At 41.1% G+C, this 22,168-nt stretch overlaps 1 protein-coding gene across 3 annotated transcripts in view; it reads left to right on the forward strand.

The window, feature by feature from the left end:
* The first annotated feature begins 5,303 nt into the window (after positions 1–5,303).
* WWP1 (WW domain containing E3 ubiquitin protein ligase 1) overlaps positions 5,304–22,168 on the forward strand; it is a 65,988-nt gene continuing 49,123 nt past the window's right edge. For 2 of the 3 annotated variants that reach the window (XM_068395828.1, XM_068395829.1), the window contains exon 1: positions 5,304–6,037. The gene's annotated coding sequence lies outside the window, so the exon portion shown is untranslated. The remainder of the gene's footprint in view (positions 6,038–22,168) is intronic. The other variant, XM_068395830.1, reaches the window with a different exon arrangement.

Genomic DNA, 22,168 nt, shown 5'->3' on the forward strand with positions numbered 1-22,168 from the left:
TGCTCTTCTGTTGCACACCACTTACTCTCGTACACTAGAACCAGAGTCCCTCATTCTCCATTACCTGTGTCCATACTCTATCATCTCCTCAGACATCTCAGCCACACTCAGCCTACTCCTTACCTGCTCCCAACCTCACCCTACCTCAGCCCCGCTCCCGAGCCAGAAGTTCAGGCGTGCTTCAAAACGGTACCCCTGTATGAAGGAAGAGATTTCAAACAGTGGCTCAACATTTATCTGCTACAATTTCAAGAGAAGTGAATTTACATTAATACATTTCACTCTATTGTCAGTGTTAAAACAGTACTTGATAAAAAGATAACAGTATGCTTTGTCCGCCTTTCAAATACATTCCAATATGTTCACATAAAACCTGAGGTTTCTGAGTTTAGAGGAGACCTTGCAGTACCGGACTTAACGCAGATGTTTGTGTCCATTACAATAGGAGGTGATACGTACTGATTTGTAAATTTTTTTTTCCACAAAATAAGTCTTACATCCTGTGCTAAGAGGTAGCCCACCAGAAAAAACACCATTTTGATAATCTGTTTCCATAGATTTTTAGGATTCAGCACACAAGCCTCTAGGCTTACATGAAAAAGTAATAAATTAGTTGCTGATTCACCAGTGAATAACAGATCTGAAAAGACTACAATGTCAAGGTATTGAAATTTGTATTCTCAAAACACAGCGCCATTTTGGAAGATATCTGTACACAGGAAAATACATTTTATGGAACTGTAGATAAAAATCAATGGTTTTTACCCTTCTCAATCATTCACTCATCCTTTAAAGTTACAACTTTTGAATTAACACTTTTTGGTCTAGGAAAAGGGCATAGGAAGAAGATTCTCCTTATAATTCCAAATTTATAGTTAAAGAAACTAATATTGTCTAAAACCAGAGGCAAGCAATTTTACCGATTTCTACTAACTGTAGTCAAGTCTTTGCAATTTGTAATTTTTGAATTTTTCCACAATGCTGCTTAAAAAACTTAAGCATTTGAATGTAATCAGACACCAAATTCTTGCTAGGCATCAAGTTAAATTAAGTGTGCCCAAGGTGATTACTATTGCATATTATTTACACTGCTACATATGAAAAAACCCATCATATTACAGACTAGGAGCTTATTGTGTCAAATATTGCATGCATTATAGTAGAATCCACATCTCATAGCTTAAATTAGAAGTAACACATGCATACCTCAGAGAGATGGGAGGAAACACAAGACAGTAAATAATTGGAAGGTGCAGTACCCAAGTTCCTTAATCATTGTAAAACTAGAGACTTCAAATTACACGCAGCAAAAAAATGACTAAAGTAGGATTCTACTTTAAGTATAATGTCAACATATACCACCATAAGGACAAACCCCTGCTCCTTACTTACCATATAAATAAGATATTTTGTAATGACAATATATATTTAAGGTATAGTTTTACAGACACAAACATATATATGTATATAAACAAAACATATACATAACTATACTCAGTCTGCTTTCAGAACATCAGTATCATGGAATCAGAGAGAGAAATATGAGGAGACTCTGACCGAATGCCAACAGTGCAGACATTCAGTTGTTATAGGGAGTGTTTATTGTCCTGGAACAGGAGCCAATATTGTGCATTGAAAAGCCATTGGTTAAAATGTCTGAACACTGTTGGAAGGAAGGATCAAAAACTAAAACTTCCTAGCTGTTCTAGCTATGTTCCTATTTGCTGAGTTGTCTGGCAATACTCTCTCACACTGCTTCAGTGTGCCTTTGTGAAGCTGCACAGAGCTGGCACAGCAGGGATCCCAAATCCTGATCCCAAATCAGATAGCACTCATTGGTCATAGTCTGCCTTGAGAGGAGAGATTGTTTGAGCTTAGGAGGGCACAGAACACAGGTTTTCTAGGTCCCAAGTACTCTGACCATTATGATACTGCAGCCCTGGTGATCACTGCTACCAGGTTTCCCTCTGCTTCTGTCCTTACTGCGACTTCTGTACTTTGTGTTGATGTCAGATCTTTTGTGTACTGGATATACCCTTAGCCATGCTTCTCTGATCCACCCCTCCATGGATTTCAGATTATATACCACCCACTGTTTGGACCCCAAACAAAACAGGCATAAGTCAAACAGCAATTCTTTTGCTGCAATGAAGACATCAGGTGCCCACTGCAGATGCTTATGGACACCGAGTGCATCCACCAGAAGACTTGGGTGACTACATCTACAGGGTTTTGTGGCTCATGCTCTTGAAGGTAGAATTTAAGTTCTACCTAAACCACATTTCAGGTGCCTAAATGCTTTTTTGCATATGGCCCAAAGAAACTTATCCAAAAGTTTTCTTACTCTGTATGAGTTTTGTAATAATAAATCTCCATGTAAAAAATAACAATTACCACAGAAATCTTCCCTCTACTCTCATTAGATACTGCTTTTTGGATTTTTCACAGTAGGAAGATTAAGGCTGCACAAGCAACCAAGCTAACCACTTGCAGTTAAGAGTTGCATTATAAAACTTTGCTCATTTCAAATAACAGAAACCACACATATACGTAGACTAGTTCTGCATGCCTTTGCTGAGGTGAAATCAGCTTGTATTTGACTCTATTAAAGGCAGAAAGATTTGGTTTCAGCCTCATCTTTTACTACTGCATCACTGTTAAGGAAGTTGAATCATTACACTTCACTTTTCTGTAGAATTTTTTAAACTATTCTGCAGCATGAGGGGATTACAGTTTAACATAGGGTTTTTGTAAGATGTTTGAGAAATTTAAAAAGAGCAGAAATGCAAATAGATGGTACAGTATAGTAATTTTACGTGCTACTAGAGATATTAATTTACAGTTTTACTGGTTCATTTCCTGTTAAGTTCTAGAGGAGTTCTCTGGAAGTATAGTTTGAGCAAAACTACTGCCACACAGCTAGACCTTTCAATTAAAGGTGAGCAGCGCTCACTGCTAATCCTCTGCGTGCAGTAACAACAGCAAAAAAATTCACTGAAAAGGAAAGATACAACTCCAGCCAGTGGGTGCTCTAGTCTTCTATTACCTAGATTTTACAAAAGCCCATCCTAAAATCCATGCTTAACAAACATCCATTGCTCAGCCATGCCAGAAAAGATCTATTAATACCTAAGGATAAATCCAGTGTATTCTGCAGTCTATTTTACAGATATCTATTCTGAATCTCAGTTCTCCAAAACTCTCCCTACTTTGCACGGAAAAAAGGAAGACATGTCAGAAATACACCCAAGGAGACACCATTAAAAACTTTCAATAGGCTTATAAATTACTATCTCAGGAATATCATGTATAGAAGCTACTCTTATATTTATTTCAAATAAATCTTCAAGTACATGATTTGCATGTAAAAATTTTTTGAGACCTTACCTTATTAACAGTGTATTTCAACCCTCTAAAAAGCAAAGCTCTGAAGCAATGAGGCAACCAAACCTGCATTAATTTCTCCTAGCCTTTAGCACTCTATGGTAGAATTTGTAATCTTTACTGGCCATAACAGAGTAGAAAAAATAAAGGTGGTTATCTGCAAAATGAAAAAAACTGTGTTTGTACTTTTTCAGATACTTAACAAGTACAACTTAAATGTTTTCAGCAAGTTTTCTGTGTATGGCTTCTAACCGTTATATATTTATTTATTACCTACTGCCCTAAAAGTAATTGGAAAAATGCAAGAATCTTGAGGTTTTATAAGACATTCAAAACCAAACTTCTGACATTAACAAACTTGTGACATTTTGCATTCGTAAGTGTATCAAATGTCTTTTAAGAGGGAATAATACTTGGAATGTCACTGTTCCCCATGGTGAGACAAATGTATGACAAAGCCTGTTTTGAAACAGGGAGGAGGCAAGCCAGAGAAGCCCATAACTTGTGTATAGGGTATTGTTTCAAGTCACTACATACTTCTCATACTTCATAAGGCAAGAAAGAAGCACTTAGCAATTTTAGACATAATCTATTAAGAAATAATGCTCATACTTCTCATGAAGTATCAGCATCAGATTACTGATATTAGGAACAAGCAAAGCCTAGGAGTAGAGAAATTAATAGCTTATGCAAAGAGCAGAGATAGAAATATTGCCATTTACACCTTCTCCTGCTCTTTGCTGCTGGGAATATAATGCTGCATCTAATGGAAAGTTCCTAAATATAATTTTTTCCCCATTAAAAAGCATTCCTACATAAAAGTACAGGTATTTTTTTCCTCTAGATTTCAATTAGTTTGCTTTACATCAGAAAAACAAACAAACAAAAATGAGGAGAGATGGAGCTTACTAGCAGACTGTAGAAGTGTCACCGAAGGACTGTAAAAGTAGTCCCTTGGAGTAAGTACCTAATTTTGGACAATCTCAGAACAAAAGCAGGACTGTAGCTTTCTTCAAACATAAGCTTTAGCTGATGTACAGAAAACAGTATTTCTTGAATCCTGCAAATCAGATGGAGTAATCAGGTTGCTAACTGTAAACAGCTAGTCTTACTGCCCATGATGGATTTTGCGAGTGTACAGTTCACATGTTCTGCTACAATTGCTGCATGCAAATACTCAAAACTACCAGTTTTCAGGCACTTGTACTAGTATTACCAGTTAAGAGAAGACCTAGTATTCTTTTTAGAATAGTCTAAGGTTTTAAAGTTAAACTGTACATAATGTTCCTGTCTTTTCCAAAGTGGTTTTCCTACAGATTTTCTATGAAGAATTAATAGGTTGGAAAGCAGTACTTTTAAGAGCTTCCCTTTTGTTTCCTGAAGGAATTTACATGCCCAAATCAAGACTGCTGGCCCTCATGTTTTTTAAAAACAACAAAATACCAGACTTTGCTGGAAAGTTGCTTTGGGGTCTCATACTGTAAGCTTTTGTTCCTTTCAGTTAACAGTGGCGCTGGACTTTCTGGGACAACCACCCAAAGGCCTTGTTTATGCACAAAAGCTCATGTTACCACTGCCTCCATAGCGTTATGTTGTATGGTACGAAGCCAAAGCTTCGTTTGTCTTCAACGTAAGGCACAAGCCTCACGTTTGTGCATGCGAGTTCTTTTAGGTTTGTAAATGTGTGGGGAACCCCTGTGCCTTTTTTAACGGTGCCTAACGCCAAGCGTCCCCCACCTGTGCCGGGGATGGTGCTCAAGGTGTGGCTGGGGTGGAAGGTAACTCGTGAGGCGGCCACTGCCGGCCCCGCGACCCTGTCAGCCGCTCCACCTCCGCCGTGGGCTGCGAGGAACCGCCTCTCCCCCACCTCCCTCCGTCCTCCGAAGTACGGGAAAGCAGAAGTTATTCAGAGAGGGAGAAGAGGTCAGAGGGTAGAGGAAGGGGACGAGACCAGCAGATCCCGCTGGCTCCGGAACGGGGCGACTGTCAGGCCGGGCGCAGGAGCCCTCCCTGCCTTCTCCACCGCCGTCTTTATCGGCTGCACACCACCGGGGTGTGCTGGCTCTCGGCGCCTCCGCCACAGAGGAGCTTTCTCGGGTGGGCAGTGGCTCCCAAACGGCTTCCTTATCCGGCCCGAGCACGCTGCCCCACGGCGGGCGGCACTCCGGCCCCTCCTCCCCTGCCTTTGGAGAGGTTGTTCCAGTCCGCTCGGCTCTTCTCCCCGCCGCAGCGCCGGAGTTGGTTCCGCCCGGGGCAGGCGCTAGGAATAAGCCCTGTTCCCTTTGAAGAGCCTCGGTGCCGGGCTCTCCTTTTCCCTCCCACCGCCGCTGCGCACTGCTCGGTTCCGACTGCGCCCTCCCGCCCGGGCGGCGGCGGCGGCTCCACAAGTTCCTGCTCCCCGTACCCGGGGCGCGCGCACGAGGCTGGCGCGGCCTTTGGGGGCGCGCGGCAGCGGCGGCGGCAGCAGCAGGGGGGTTGTTGTGCAGGAGCCGCCGATGCCGCTGTGAGATGGCATCATTCTGCGCGGCGGCGACGGCTGAGCGCGGTGCGGAGGGGTGAGGAGCCGCCGAGGCGGCGAGGAGGAGAAAAAGAAGAAGAAAAAGGTGGGAGGAAGGAGAAGAAGGCGGCAGCAGCTGTGAGGCTGCGACCTACGGTAAGGAAACAAAACAGGCTGTGCCGCAGCCGTTTCGCTTTGCGGTCTGGCCCGGCAGAGCCCGACCGGCCTGCGGAGAAAAACGGGTGCCGTTTTTCTCGCTCTTCGCCGCCGCCGTTCGGCCGTGGGGAAGCGGGGGCGGCGAGGGCAGAGGGGTGGGCTCGGGAGGGCAGTGAGCTGCTCCTGTCATTGAGGGGCGGGGAGGAGGGCAATGGGCGTGGGGGCTAAAATGGCGAAGGGAGCTGTAGTATGGTCTCGGTCTCTCCTTTCCGGCACTTCAACTCGTCGCACCCCTCGGGCCCTGCTGGAGCGGGGTGGCGGGGGTGGTGGCTGTTGCTTCTCCCCGTTCGGTGTCCCCGTTTGGTGGCTGGAGGATTGCCGTGTTTCCCTGCCGCCTCCCACCCTGGCTCACGCCTGGACAGGGCTGCGGGCCTCCTGGCCCACACCTGGGAAGGGTAGCGGGGGTCGGTGCTTTGGTGAGCGTGTGGAGGTACGGGGCGGTGGGGGAAGGAGAGGGAGTGTCGCCGGTGTCCGGTGTCAGGCGAATAACCTTGTTTATTCCTGCCTTCCGAGTTAGGGTGGCTGAGGGCTGAGTCCTGACCTGTGCCAACGCTGAGTGGATTGCGAGAGGTATTAGTGTCTGTGAGGCAGTCCCACGGCCGGCCCTTGCTTGGTTGTCTACGGGATGAAAGCGGAGGAGAAGGATATTGTTACGTTTCAGTTGACCTTCCTTTGGTGAAACTGAGGAGGGAGGAGGTGAAGGGCCGTTTCCCCTCTACAATGAGCTGCTGTCACCCCTCACAATGTCTAGTGTGCCTCCTCTCAAGAGGAGGGGGCACAGCAGGGTGGGAAGTCGTTACGGTTACTGCTCAAGTTATAGGTGCCTGCCAGTCTCTCTGGGTCCTCTTAATGTATGTTTTTCTGAGCAGACTGTGTGAATTCAAGACCTCAAAAGACCTATTTATGTCATTTGTCTTTGTTTATGTTGTGGCAAAATGTTACAACTCAGTGGAAGTGTTTATTTACTTGTTTTTATTTGCAGATGTCTTATTTTTGGAACAATACCAATTCTCATCCCAGTTTAACTAGGATAATCTAGCTCTGCTTCCAGATCTATAAATGTTTAAATTGTACATCAAGGAGAGAAAAGGACTTAACACTGTCTGATCATTTTAATGCGAGCTCTTTGATGTTTGGGTGAAACTGTAAAAAGAGCTTTTTGTATTTCAGTCGTATTTTCACATGATACCTGTGTCATGTAGAAAATCATCAGTATATTTTGCATTAAAGAAACCCCAGGTCATGCAAGTTTAATAACATTGGCTTACTAGGTGATACTGTCACTGACTGCAGGTGGCTGGGTTATACATGGTCATACATGTGAAAGACAATTCATGTTCTAGTTTAATCCCTTTGTGATATAGGAACAAACTGATTAGCGGTGGGCTGTCATAATGCTTCACTAACTTGGGCTGTTGGTTTTTTTTTAAGTTTTGTATGCTGCCTTATCTGAGTCCATGTTGGTCAAAGTATAAACTGAATTATTTCTCATTGATTTTAATACTAATAAAGATTAAAGAAATTTTGCATAGGAAAAAATCTGAAGGACTGTGCATCCTTTTGAGAAAAATTTTATAGTTGTAAAAGCACAGTTTATCTGGACTGTTGACAAAGATATTTTCAAATGGGGCAACTAGAAATACCTTCAGCTGATGTTGCTTGTGAAACTGAGGATTTAGAATCCTTTTGTCACCTCTTTGGTGTGTATTTTGAGCTATATTTTAAAGATCTGATCCTATAAATGCATCTAGCTTGAGTAACTTACCACTATTAGTAGTCTTTTCCAATGATACTGTAGAATAATTCCCTTAAGTACGTAATTTTACGTGAAAACATGAAAGCAATTTTACATACCTGGGAGTGATTTAATCTCTCTGCGTGGGACACCTTGTTACCAAAAGGATATGGATTATTTTTGTTGGAAAAATAATTTACATTTTTTGCTAAACATCAGTGAACAAACATTGTAAGTCAGCCTGTGTGTTTTTGTTAAAGGGTTGGCAATAAAGTTTAAATAATCACCTGTCTACAAGTGCTTCTTAAATCATGGGAATACTGACAAGAGTTCAGAGCTAACACCTTTTCCTGAGTCTGTGGAACCCTTGGAAGAAGGAGGAATGTCTATTAGTTCTATTGCTTTTAATTTCCCTCCTTACTTTTCCATATGAACTTGGAAATTTTGATAAGTTGGAATTTCTACCCATTTTCCTGTTTTTTCTCTTAAAAGAATGTGTGTGAGGGAAGACATTTCTCCTGGTCTTTGGTTATAAAGAAGAGTCGGGGCTAAGGATCTATAACAGGAAGTTGGTATTGCGTTCAGTTTCTTCATGCTTTGGCATTCCTATGTCATTAAAACACTAGATTTGAAAACTAAGGTACCGTAATAAAAACATAATGACCTAAGCCTTGTTTATTAATTGGAAGTGACTACTATTAATGCACTTAGAGCAAACACTCATTGTTAGCTTAAAAAAAACACAACTCAAATCCCCCCCAAAAAACCAAGTTCATCCTAGAATTTAGTTGGGTGAAATGCAGATAATGAAGTGGGAAGGCTTGGAGAGGGAATGGATGGAGTGATAGACAAAACAAAACAAAGGTCCTTCCTGCAAACTGTGCTTAAGTGATTCTTAGAAGTTATTTTTAACTTGGTTAAAAAGAGCCTCTTTCTTCATAAAGACGGAAGAGAAGGAGTGAAACTACTGATAAAAATGTCGTATCTTTTAAGCTAGGTTAGTACTGCTCTTACCTGCTGCTGCGCAGTGTGACATTCACCTCAATTAAAAAGGCTTTCTTGCTCTGCGTCAATTGCATACAATTTAAAGTCAGCAGAAAAGCTGCTCCAGTGTGCCTTCCTGTACCTGTATGAAAGTGTGTAAATTGGGGCAGGGTTCCCTAGTTTCTATGGTAGTGTCATGTTAACCAAAATCCTGTCATTTTTGCTGTCCTTCTGAAACTTGTAAACCAGCACTGCTGAACTCTTCCTTTGAATTCTGAGTTAAGCAATGTCTAGTGACATTCTTTTGTATTGCTTTGGTGTAAGTACAAATGCAGACAATAGGAGTTTGTTACATCCGAGTCCTTCTTTAAAAGTTTGTTCTCATTGCATCAGTAGACCACTTCCTTTCTCTCTAGGTGTTAGTTCGATTTATCATAATCTGCTGACATTCTCCTGTAGTGACATAAAATTGGAAGTATCTGAGATCTCACCTCTGTTTTCTTGAAGGAAAGAGATACGACTGGAGGGAGAAATCTTCCTCCTCAGCAGGAGCTGGAGTGTCCAGATGAGGCATTGCAAAGGTTTATTAACAAGTAACAGATCTTATGAGCAGTGCACTTTTTTTTTTTTTTCTGTAGAACAGTGACATGGCATGTTTTTTTGCTAAAATTTGCTACAGTACCTTGTAAGGGGGAGTTTTTGGTTTTATTTGCTTTCTGTAAGTGAAAAGTTCTAATTACTGCTTCTTGGGATATGTTTTTGCTGTGTTTGAGGACCTAATAGTTTAACCAGAAGCATACTTAAGTTTAGCTCTGTTTTGCAAGCATAGTGTTGCTCTACAGAGGAACACGAGAGATTCCAGGAAAGCTATCAGCTCTCAGAGTTATAGTATGTCAGGATTATTTACCTGAGAGAGTGCTATGTTTCGTGGTGTGGTTTTTTTTTTTGTTGTTTTATTTTTTAAAATTTCTTCTCATTTCAGGGAAAGTATGGCAGTGAAACCTTTATCCTCATGTTATGTGTAGGTCTTAGTAGCTACTACATGTGTGATATGTAGTACAAAGCAATTAATCATTGCAGGTTTGCATGACTCTATGCTGCTGTGGTTCTGCAACAGCAGATACATGGCAAACAAACAATTTTTTTATTCCCTCTCCCCTTAGTCCATGTTGAGGATTGTGTAAGTTTGTAATCTAATATACAGTTTGATAATTCAGTATTGTCAAAGAAAGCACTTTCAAAATCCTATTTAAAGAGAGTATGGATTTGGATTTAACTTACAAATTCTGACTTTGAAGAATAAACTGAAATTTACTTAACTGGTTGTGTTACTTTATAACGCCTTTTGACTGAAATAAAGTATTTAATGTAACTTGGAGTGAAACGTGTTTAACAAAGCAGATTACATTCTTGGGCTTTTGAAACTTTTTTTAGTAATCGCCATTTTTCTTATTGCTGGAGTATGTTAGAGTTGCTTGTGTTCTGCTTTAAGTGACTAGGGTCTGAGCTTATTTAAATGTAACCACTTCAAAACCTGAAGGCTTCTTAACATCCTCACTGTTAAGGATGTTAACTTGGAGTGATGTAACTAGTATTGCCAGTAGTCTTTTCTTTTGTAGTGAAATGCAGCCTCTGATGTCTAATGCAAGGAATCTTTCATTGGCTCAAATCACTTCAGAATATTTCTTTCAAATATAAATATCTGTTACTGAAAACACAGTAGGACATTCTCTTGGCTTGCCTTATGTGTAAATGGCATTGAGAATACACGTACGTGTTTGTAACTGACCTGAAGAAGTTCTAACGGCACAGAATTACTCCATCTACTTTTTTTCTATTAGGATTTTAGAGTTACCTTGCTGAAAATCAGTGTGGAGATGGAAGAAAACAATTTAAAAAATGATAAGAAGAGGATGTCACATTTAAAAAATAAACAGCAAAATAACTTTGTTTTCCACATTCAAGTGTCTTCACCTTCCAGCCTGAAGTGGGCAGAAGAGAGCTCTTGTCTGTGCTTCTGTGAGTACAGACAAAGGTATACAGAGTATACTCTGTTCACATTTCTAGTTACTGGGGTTTCTAACCAAGATTTTTGCTATAAGCATTTAAATGGAGCAGAAGATTAGCAGAAGAGTGCTTTAAAAAAAGAAACTAATGAAACCTCTTATCTGTTCCTTGTATAGGTGGGTGAAAAATATGCGAGAACTTTGGATTGTACATGCATTTCAAGGTGGCCGGTGATTGCTCAGTGTAAATCAAATCAAAGGAGTTGTAGTTTTAGAATAGGGAAAAGTAAACAGAAAAGATAGAGTTCATGATCTGTAAGATTGCACAATATACTTGGACATCAGAACTGAAAAAAGAACACGTGTCCAGTTTTGAAACACAGTGCTCAGCTAGTCCTTGGGAAATTCAGTAAGATTTTTTGTTGTTGGTTGTTTGTAAGCATGAACTAAAACTGCTGAAAAGATCAAGATACATTCGTCTTAAAAACTGACTGTGTTTTTACTAAATGATATATTGGAATTAGCTCTCTTGTGTTTTCTAGTATACACAGTGACATTAAAGTATCTTTGTGTAAATGTAACAGTGAAAAAGCAAAATAAAATATAAGAGGAAGACTAAACAGAAAATGAAGAACAACAAGATTGCCAAACTTCCCTTTTCTATTCCCCTCAGGCTGGAAGTGTGGAAGCTGCTTTTTCTTTAATTTCAGTCCCCTTTATTCATTCTTTCATGGCACTTTGTATTTTCCTCTTCCAGCTACCTTCTTACACTGTTATCCTTTTAAAAAATGATCCCTGTCTGACTGTAGTGGCTGGAAAGATTTTGTGTTTAAGAAAAAAAGAAAAAAGTGAGTTTTGACTTCTGGATGCAAGTTACAAGGACAGGAAAAAATCAATTAGTATTGAAAAATCTGGTGGAAGACTGATATTTGTGTGTCATTTCAAAAATAAAATAAATCTCTGACCGAATGTCTTGTGAGAGATTGCTGACAAAGCTATGTTGTCATGGGATGGTGAGTAAAACTGCATTGTTAAGAGAATAGCTATGGGGAAGAAAACTAGCTGGAGTCTCAGTTCGTAACATGTCAAAAAGACTGCTACTAATGAACTGGCAAAATCTGTAGGTGGTGAAATTATTTATTGAGTAATGGAAGTGGAAACTTCAGAGGGACATAACAGGGGCTAGTTTAATATTTGGTAATAGGTACATTTTTGTGTTAACATAGGAGACCTAATGCGTATTGGGAAGAGTAGCTAGAGCTATACATCAAAATGGAGTGTATGTTAAGTATTTGGTAATAAGAGCTTGACGTAATTATGAATCACTTTGTGAAAATGTCCTGTTGGGAAGGGAATAAAAAGTAAATGTTGGAATGTATTAAGAATATAACATAGTAGCTTGCATACTATTTTTGTATTAGTTACATAAGTGTATTTGAAAACTGCTGTTACTGTTGTATGGCAAGTGGTTCTGGTACTATGTGGGGACCTCCTAGCTTTAGCTCTTACAAACGGACTGTTGTGTTTCTTTGTATTCCATCTTGGATCCGGAAAAAATAACTGATTCAGGAGAAAACTGTTAGACTAGTACTGCTCCTGTGCAAATAAGATGCAAAATACTGTTTATTTTTAGCATAAAAAGAAGTGAAGGGAGAGGAGGCTTCCAGCAGAGGCCAACAGAACCTTGAATAGAATATGGATAAATTTCAGCCTGTGCTTTTAGCCCTTTGTCATGCAACTAAACAAGATATTTGAGCACACTTGAAAAGTTGAGTAGGGTAGTCTATCAGAAGTAATTCTTACAAGATTCAGTTGGGATTGGCTGATGTGTGATTCAAAATGAGGAATAGATTGTTACCCAGACAAGGAGAAAATCCGTTGCTAAGTAATAGGAGTTTTAATAAAAAAGATTAAACAGATTGTACTTCAGTGCATAAACTAACCACATTTTTAAATACTTCCTATGAGCAAGTTAGTCTAGACTGCCCACTACAGCCTTTCTTGGATATTTTTTTTTTTTAAACTACCAGAGACAGCTTGTTTTCCGAGTTGGTTGGTGTTCTTGTCTATTTTGATAAAATCTGTTGTGCTGGTTGCTTCAGTCTCAACGCTTGAAAGCCATAAGAAATTTAAATTAGATCAAATAAGTCTCTGTTAGCAGAGACATACACTTTGGGCTTATTTTCCTGCATACTTGACAATTTTGTGTTTCAGTCCCTCCCTGCTAACAGAAGGGAAGTAGGAACATTTTTCCAGATGTTTATTGACACTCCCAGCTTAAAAGCTGATGGTTTCAAAGGCTGATATAGAAGGTGTAGGAACAGAATAAAGAATAAAACAGACAACATCATCATGCCACTGTTTATATCCACAGTGCATTCCTATCTTGAATGAATGCTTTATGCATTTTTTCTTTTCCACTTTCCACCTTGTCTCAAAAGGTATATGGTAGAACTGGAGAAGGTACAAAGCAGGACAGCAAAGATGACTGATTTATATGGAAGAAGACTTACAGAATGACTAAGGATTCTTAGTAATCTTTAGGGTGGAAGACCTGTGTGTTGACCATGTCCTGCAAGTGGAAGTTATGTGGGTAAAGGATGCTGGAGATGCTTTTCCCTTTCTTGTCATTCCTCTGTCTCTAATATCTGCCCTCAAAAGTTCCTCGAAAATCTACATGAATAAGGGAATAAGTTTGAAAATTGGCTTCTTTCAGTGGGGAATTGGATGACCTTTTCTGTGCCGTTTCTGTAGTCACTTGGTTTCAAGGCAGTATTGTTCTCAAGAATTAGCTGTTAATGATTTTAGGTTATATAATTCAGTCTTTAGCTCTTCACCAGAAAGGATACTGCCTCATGAGAGTATCTGCATTTCTCATGAACTCCGTCTGTTTACCTAAAATGGAAATAACTAATATTTCAAACACTGTTTTACTACAAAATTTAAGTAGTTTTCTTATAGCCCACTGATTCCTTTGTAACATTGAGTTAAACTTAATATGAAATGTATTGCTGTGGTCCAGTATTGACCCTTGAGAAGTCAAGCTTTGAGCTCTTCTGGTAAGACTTCTGTGTTATTCATTTTCATGTTCTCAGCTTGTCATTTTTGTGTAGTTAAATTCTGGAATCAGATTAGAATCGTATTGGAAAATGATTAGCAGGAGCAGGCAACTCTTTGTTTTAAGAAGTGAGAATTATTTATCACCTGGGAGCCTTACTGAGGATCAGGTTGAATTCTTCAGCACCGTAGAGACTGAAGGGCTATTTTTGGAAAAATAAGTGACAATGATTGGGTGAGTGCTCTCAGGTGGTAATAGGTAACATTAGTGCAGTTTGTGGTTGGAATTAGGACAGACACGTTTTCGTGTTTTAACACTGCTGAGATTGACAGCTGGAAAGAGGCTTGCATAGCACATTTTAAAAAGCAAATATTCAGAGAAAAGAGGGTGAGAACATGCAGTGAATTCTACTTATACCTCTTTGAGCTATTTTTTGAGATAGAGTTACTGAGGACAGGTGGATCACATCAAACCTCTTACTGCTGAAAAATGTGTCAAGACCCTTTCTGCCACTTTAGCCCATAACACTGTGTAGGTTTCTTTTCCCTTCTTCTTGGAGTTGTCATCTTCTGCTGACTTATCAGTACAATGGGGAGACTGGGAGACTATTTTGTGAGGCACTGTTAATGTATTTCCCATTATTGGTATTCCTTAATCATGATTTCTTCATATCTCCACATAAAACAAGGGGGAGGGTGTAACAGAAACAGCAGCTCTCTTGGTTAACATCTTTAATGTTGTTTTATGTTCCTTTTGAGTTTGTCGGTTTGTTAATTTTGCTGTGACTGCAGTAGAGGTGGGCTTACAGCAGTCATGGCTATTGTGACCAGTAGGGTTGTGGTGACAGGCACAAATTCTTGTGAGTGGTCCTGAAGCACATACTTATGCATTTTCCATATTGTTAATATGGAAATAATATTTAATGTGGAAGTGCCTACATGTAACTACAGTAAGGTTTTCTTTTTGCAGTGTAAGTATATTAAACTTTGCCCATATTTTAGAGATATATCTTAGTATATTACTTTACATTGCTCTTGATGCAAGTCTGATAAATAATAACTTATACCAACCGTTAGGATTATCCGTAGCAGAAGGCAACTCAGAGAGGCTAAAGACTAGTGTGTAGCTAGCGTATTGTGTGTTCTGGCAGATATGAAGGCTATTCAGCTGAATATTAAAATGAGAGGGGAAAATAGTCTTCCCTGATTTCTTGACATACGTGTTGGAGTGTCAGCCTTTAACTACCATTTTTCTATTCAAGCAACCTGGAAGTTGTTTACTCCATTTGTTTCACTGTACGTGTGGTCCTATCTATAATGCACAGATTGTGATATTTTTCATTATTTGATATTGTGGTAGGACCTAGAAGCATCATCATGATTAAGATTCACAAATGAGGTGTACCCTAAATACTTTGCCGATAAGTTGCCCTGTGAGCGGTGGAACTAGGCTTCATATAAATTTTTCTTAGATCATCACAATTCTCTTCTCCGTCTCCTGTTCTAGACTTTTCATACTTGTAGTAAAAAAGCCACTATGCACAGCTCTGGCTCAGACTTATTCAGGTCTGTGTCTGTGATACTGTGTTGCCTCTGAGCCAGGCAGGATGGGTAGCTTAAGTTCATGCTGCAGCCCTTTGCTCAGCAAGCGCAGGAAATCGTGTCTTTTTCCTCTACTTAGCTGTTGATTTTCATGAAGCTCGTGGGAACTTAGTATATCAGAGGACATTACTTCTCAGTTTATTTTAACTGAATCTAGCAGTGAACAGATTCATTTAGAGGGATGGAGATGAAAGGAAGAGTGGGAAGAGGCAGGTGGACAGTATGAATCATACATGTGATGTTTGCTTGGGAAACCAGGCTAAAAAGGTCTTTGCTAGTCTAAGGCAGAGAAAAACAGGCAGACATGTCCAGTGGAATCATAGTCTGTCATTTGTTTGGACCTCCTGCATAACCCTCTGAAAGACATTTTTTTTTAAACCTCTATAATTGTACTATATTTTTTCTTAGACACTAATATGAGGCTGGAAATATGTTGTAGGTAATGCATGGGTCAATATTGCAGCATCTGAAACAATGGTCAATGAATGTGCTTGGAAAAATACAGAAAATTAAATATTTTTGTATGTAGCTTGCTCTCCATGCCAATATGAGTAGACTGGGCTGGGGGGAACTGCACATAGGTTGGCTTGAGAAAGATAAATATAGAAATGTTTGTATCAAACCTGACGTGTGAAGACTATTAAAATGTGTCTAAAGGAGGGTAGCAAAGATGGTTTGACTTAGAGGGCATGACTTAGTGAGGATATTTAGTTTGTTCAGCTTAGAGGAGACTGAGGGGTGACTTCATTGCTGTTTATAACTTCCTCCTGAGAAGGAACGGAGAAGGAGCTGCTGATCTCCTTTTGGTGTCCAGTGATAGGATGTGAGGAATGGCTTCAAACTGCATCAGGGGAAGTCCAGACTGGATATTAGGAAAAAGTTCTTCAATGAAAGGGTGGTCAAGCTGGAACTTGCTGGAACACTGGAACAAGCTCCCCAGGGAAGTGGTCATGGCCCAAAGCCTGTCGGTGTGCAAGAATAGAATAGACTAGACTATTTCAGTTGGAAGGAGCCTACAATGATCATCTAGTCCAACTGCCTGACCAGTTCAGGGCTGACCAAGAGTTAAAACATGTTATTAAGGGCATTGTCCAAATGCCTCTTAGATGCTGACAGGCTTGTGGCATTGACCACCTCTCTAGGAAGCCTGTTCCAGAGCTTGACCACCTTCTCGGTAAAGAAATGCTTCCTAATGTCCAGTCTAAACCTCCCTGGCACAGCCTTCAACCATTGCCACGTGTTCTGTCACTGGATAGCAGGGAGAAGAGATCAGCACCTGTCTCTCCGTGTACCCACACCGGCCCCCCCCCTCCCCGCCCCCCCTCCCCCCCCGGAAGCTGCAGAGAGCAACAAGGTTGCCCCTCAGCCTCCTGTTCTCTAAATTAGACAAACCCAAAGTCCTCTCAGCACATTCCTTCCAGCCCTTTCACCAGCTTTGTTGCCCTCCTCTGGATGCATTCAAGGACCTTCACATCCTTCTTAAATGGTGGGGCCCAGAACTGCACACAGTACTTGAGGTAAGGCTGCACCAATGCTGAATACAGCGGGATAATCGCCTCTTTTGATGGGCTGGTTATGCTGTGTTTGATGCACCCCAGAATGCAGTTTGCCCTCTTGGCTGCCTGGGCACGCTGCTGACTTGTATTGAGCTGGCTGTGAACCAGCACCCCCGATCCCTTTCTGCAGGGCTACTCTCCAGCCACTCCTCTCCCAGTTTATACTTGTGCCTGGCGTTACTCCCTCCTAGGTGCAGAATCTGTTATTTCAACTTGTTACATTCCATCCCATTAAACATAGCCCAATGCTCCAATTGATCTAGATCCCTCTGCAAAAGGCCTCTTGTCTCTCAAGAGAGTCAACAGCACCTCCCAGTTTGGTATCATTAACAAACTTGCTAATGGTGGGTTCAAATCCTGCATCCAGATCATTGATAAATATATAGAATGGAAGTAGCCCTAGAATTGAGCCCTGATGAACACCGCTGGTGACTGATTGTCAGCCAGGTGTAGGCACATTCACTACAACACTTTGAGCTCTGCCCTTCAACCAGTTCTTCACTAAGTGCACAGTGAACCTGCTCATCCCACAGTTGGACAACTTGTCCGGAGGTTGCTGTGAGGGACTGTATCAAAAGCCTTACTAAAATGCAGAAAAACTACATACACCTCCTTCCTTTCATCCATGAGGTGGGTGACCTTATCAAGGATATCAAATTAGTTAAACAGGACCTCCCTTTGTGAACCCATTTTGGCTGTGCCTGATGCTTGCATTGTTCTTTAAATGCCTTTCAATAGTACACAGTATAATCTTCTCCATAACTTTCCAGGAACTGAGGTTAGACTAACAGGTCTGTAGTTTCCTGGGTCTTCCCTCATGCCCTTGTAAACTGGAGTAACATTGGCTGGCTTCCCGTCAGCGAGAACCTCCCCAGACTCCCAAGACCTTTGGTGGATGAATGAGAGGGGTCCTGCTGTAACATCTGCTAGCTCATTCAGTGCTCTGGGATGAATCCCATCAGCCCCCACGGACTTGTGAACATTCAGCTGATACAGCTGGTCCCTGACAATTTCAGTGTTCACAAATGGAAAGTCTCTGTTCCCGCACTCGTTGTCCTCTGACTCAGGGAACCGGCCAGCCCAAGATCTATTAGTATTATTAAAGACTGAGACAAAAAAAGCATTGAATGCCTCTGCTTTTTCTTCATCCCTAGTAGTCAGATGACCATCTTCAACAAGTATTGGTCCAATGTTTTCTTTAGACCTTCTCTTGGTAATAATGTACTTAAAAAAGCCCTTCTTGTTATCTGACACAGCACTGGGCAGTTTCAACGCTAATTGAGCTTTGGCCTTTTGAGTCTTCTCCCTGCATATCCGAACCACGGCTCTGTAATCTTCCTGCGAAGATTGACCTTGGTTCCAGAGATCACACGATTTCTTTTTCCTCTTGAGCTCCATGAGGACTTCCCTGTTCAGCCAAGCTGGTCTTCTGCCCAGCTTGCTTGACTTACGACACAGTGGAATTGCCTGCTCCTGTGCTTCTAAAAGATGGTTCTTAAAAACTGACCAGCACTCGTGGACTACTAAGCCCTCACAAGCAGATTCCCAGGGCACTTTGCTAAATAGCTCCGTGAACAGTGTAAAGTTTGCTCTCTTGAAATCCAGGGTAGCAACTCTGCTGTCTTTTTTTCTCATTACACTGAAAATTTTAAACTTCGCCATTTCATGATCACTGTGGCCAAGACAACCACCTACCATCACATCTCCCATGAGTCCTTCTGTATTCACAAATAACAAGTCTAGGAGCATCTTTCCTAGTTGGCTCACTAAGTACTTGTGACAAGAAGTTAGCTTCCACAAACTTCAAAAATTTCCCAGACTTGCTTATCACAGCAGTATGGTATTCCCAGCTGATATCTGGGAAGTTGAAATCTCCCATAAGGACAAGGGCTACCGATGCAGAGTTTTCTCCTAATTGCCTATAGAATAACTCATCAGTGCTTACATCCTGACTGGGTGATTGGTAGTAGACATCCGCTACAACATCTTTGTTTTCCATCCTTGTAATCCTCACCCAGAGGCTCTCAGCCACATCATCACTAACTGTAAGGGCTGTACAATCGGACCCTCCCTTACCTACAGTGCAACTCCTCCACCTCACCTACCCTGCCTATCCCTCCTGAAAAGCCTATAGCCGTCCATCCCAGCACTCAAATCATAGGACTTCTTCCACCAAGTCTCACTAATACCAATGATACCATAGCTCTGGGAACTGACCAGTGCTTCCAGTTCAAGAATTGTTCAGACAGTGCTCTTAGATACATTGTTTAACTTTTAGGTTGCCCTTTGTGGAGTCAGGAGTTGGACTTGATGATCCTCATGGGTGTCTTCCATCTCAGAATGTTCTCTGATTTAAGAAGAATGGCAGTTTGCTTTCCAGTTCAGATCTGTGTAGGTCTGCTGTAGAGTTGACAATGTGGAACTCAGTAACAAAATATTTGCAGTGTATCGCTGATGTTGAAGTATCTCTGGAGAAGCTGTGAGTTGTCAGGAAGAACTAATGCCTTGCCTTGCTGACAAGGCCTTAAGACCCTGAGGAGGAGACTGCTGAATCTGAAGTTCTACTAATGTCAAAGCAGATCCTAAGGAAGCCACTGGTATATCAGTATGTGCTGTGGGCTCAGTGAAAACACGAGAAATTAAATGCTACTCTGTCCCTTACTGTTTTGGTTAGCCTGCAGATTCACTCCCAAAAAGTGTGTTGATGATAACAAAAAGTATAAGGATTTTCTCATAGCTTTATTCGCCTTTGTTTTATTGAAGTTGGATTTGCCACTTAACATTTTTGGGTCCTTTTTCATTCCTCTCAGCCTCAAGTAATTCCTTTTTTTGAGAAGGCTTGTAAGCTACTCCTAGGTAAAGGAGTGAGGGATATTGTCAGTTGAAGATGGTTTTGGTAGTACTTTTGAGTTTTAACACGAAGAAGCAAGACATTCTGCTGGCAGAAAAGGACCTGGGGGTCCTGGCGGACAAAGTTGAACATGAGCCAGCAATGTGCCTTTGGGGCAAAGATGGCGAATGGTGTCCTGGGCTGCATTAGAGAAGGAATTGCCAGCAGGCTGAGGGAGGTGATCCTTCCCCTTTATTCGGTGCTGGTGAGGCCACACCTGGAGTCCTGTGCCCAGTGCTGGGCTGCTCAATACAGGAGAGACATGGACATACTGGAGAGAGTTCAACAAAGGGCCATGAGGATGATTAAGGCACTGGAGCACCTCTGAGGGAAGGCTGAGGGAGCTGGGACTGTTCAGCCTGGAGAAGGCTCAGCGGGACCTCATAATGTATATAAATATCCGAAGGGTGGGTGCAAAAAGGACAGAGCCAGGCTCTTTCCAATGGTGCCCAGTGACAAGACCAGAGGCAATGGGCACACACCAAAACACAGGAGGTTCCATCTGAACAGTGGGAAGTGCTTTTTCACTGTGAGGATGACCAAACACTGGCACAAGTTGCCCAGAGAGGCTGTGGAGTCTTCATCCTTGCAGACAATCAAAAGCCGTCTGGACATGGTCCTGGGCAACTGGCTCTAAGTTGCCTTGCTTGAGCAGGGGGGTTGGACCAGATGACCTCCAGAGGCCCCTTCCAACCTCAACCATTCTATCTTTCTCTAATTGCGTAAGATAAAATGACTTCGATGCACAGCTCCAGGAGTTAAGAAAATTAGTGATGATGCATGTTTCTGCTATTGCCAGTGATGACATATAATGTCTAGTTAAATAATGAGGGTCTAAGAACTGTTACATGTAAGAATACTGCAGCATGCTTTACTTCAGAGGGCTACCTGAATAAAGTCCATCAAATTCAAAGCAAATGCAGATGCATAGAATCCCAGTCCAATGAAGCTCTTTCAGACTTGTACTTCAGTGGTTTCTTCTTTAAAACACTCCATCTTTGCTACGTATCACTTACAAAGTCTCTGGAATTGGATCTTTTTTTAAGAGACCAAGCGCCCCATCCCACCGGGGTCGGGAAGGAGTGAGTGAACGATCGTGTGGTGCTTAGTTGCTGGCTGAACAAACCATGACAAGTTTGAGCATAGGACTGTAGCTTAAATTGTTTTCACAGGGTTTCTTGAAGTTAATAACCTTTCCTTCCTTGAGCATACTGTCACGAAAGTTACGACTGGTAATGTTGCAGGTTCTTTCATCTTCATGATGCATAATTTTAAGACAGTTAGAAAAACTGATGGAGAACATGCGTGTTGCATGTTTCCAATCTTAAATATTTTTTATTTCATAATGTGGCTTTCCTGTGTACTTCTGTGGTAGATATTTAAAACATTTCCCAGAAAAATTCTAATATAGGTGTGAAATTCAAGGACAAAAATATACATAGAACTGAAAGTTAAAGGTAGTAAAGGTGAAAACAAAAAATAATGGGTTTAAAAACCAGGAAATGATTGAACTCATGCAGATAAAAAGAGGAGTGTGATTGGGAATTGGCATCTTGTATTGGGGCAAAAGTAGAATACCAAAAGATGAGGAACTTGACTTAGTCTGTAAAAAACCCGTAACATTTCAGCGTCATATAAACAGATCTATTGAATTAAATTGAAAGAATCTAAGACCTTCAGCATAAAGCATTCAGATTAGAAAACAAAGGTTAGAGCTGTTTGTGTAACTTGGACTTTGCCTTCCTTCCGTTTGTCTAGCAGGAGTCACAAATCAGAGCACTGGTTTCTGTTTTTTGCTGCTGGACTGTGTTTCTTTTAGTGTGTGTGTAAGAGAGACAAAGCAAGGCCTGCTGCTTAATGATGCTTTATTAGTCTGTAGATATTGTTCTGTTCCTTGACTTAATTTCAATAAATTAAAAAATGTTGAAGCTTTCTATTTGACATTAAAAAAAATATTTTTAACATTTTTGCAACTTTTAGTAATTTTAAGGGGGGCTTACTGGCTGCGTAACTGTTACAATATGTTCATTTAAAACTAAATATAAACCTTTTTAAACTCCTTGCTAGCTAGAAGGATGTGTAATGTGAGATAATTAAAACAATAGTTTTACTAAACAATATTTTCCTTTTCTTAAAGTTTGTCCTTGTGTTTGAACAATTTGCTTCCTTAAGAGGTGAGTGTAACGTAGTGCATACATGAAGGAAACCTTCTAAATGTCTGCAGCATGTCAAGGTACCATT

Source organism: Nyctibius grandis, chromosome 3 (assembly GCF_013368605.1).
Source record: "Nyctibius grandis isolate bNycGra1 chromosome 3, bNycGra1.pri, whole genome shotgun sequence".
NCBI lineage: Eukaryota > Metazoa > Chordata > Aves > Nyctibiiformes > Nyctibiidae > Nyctibius > Nyctibius grandis.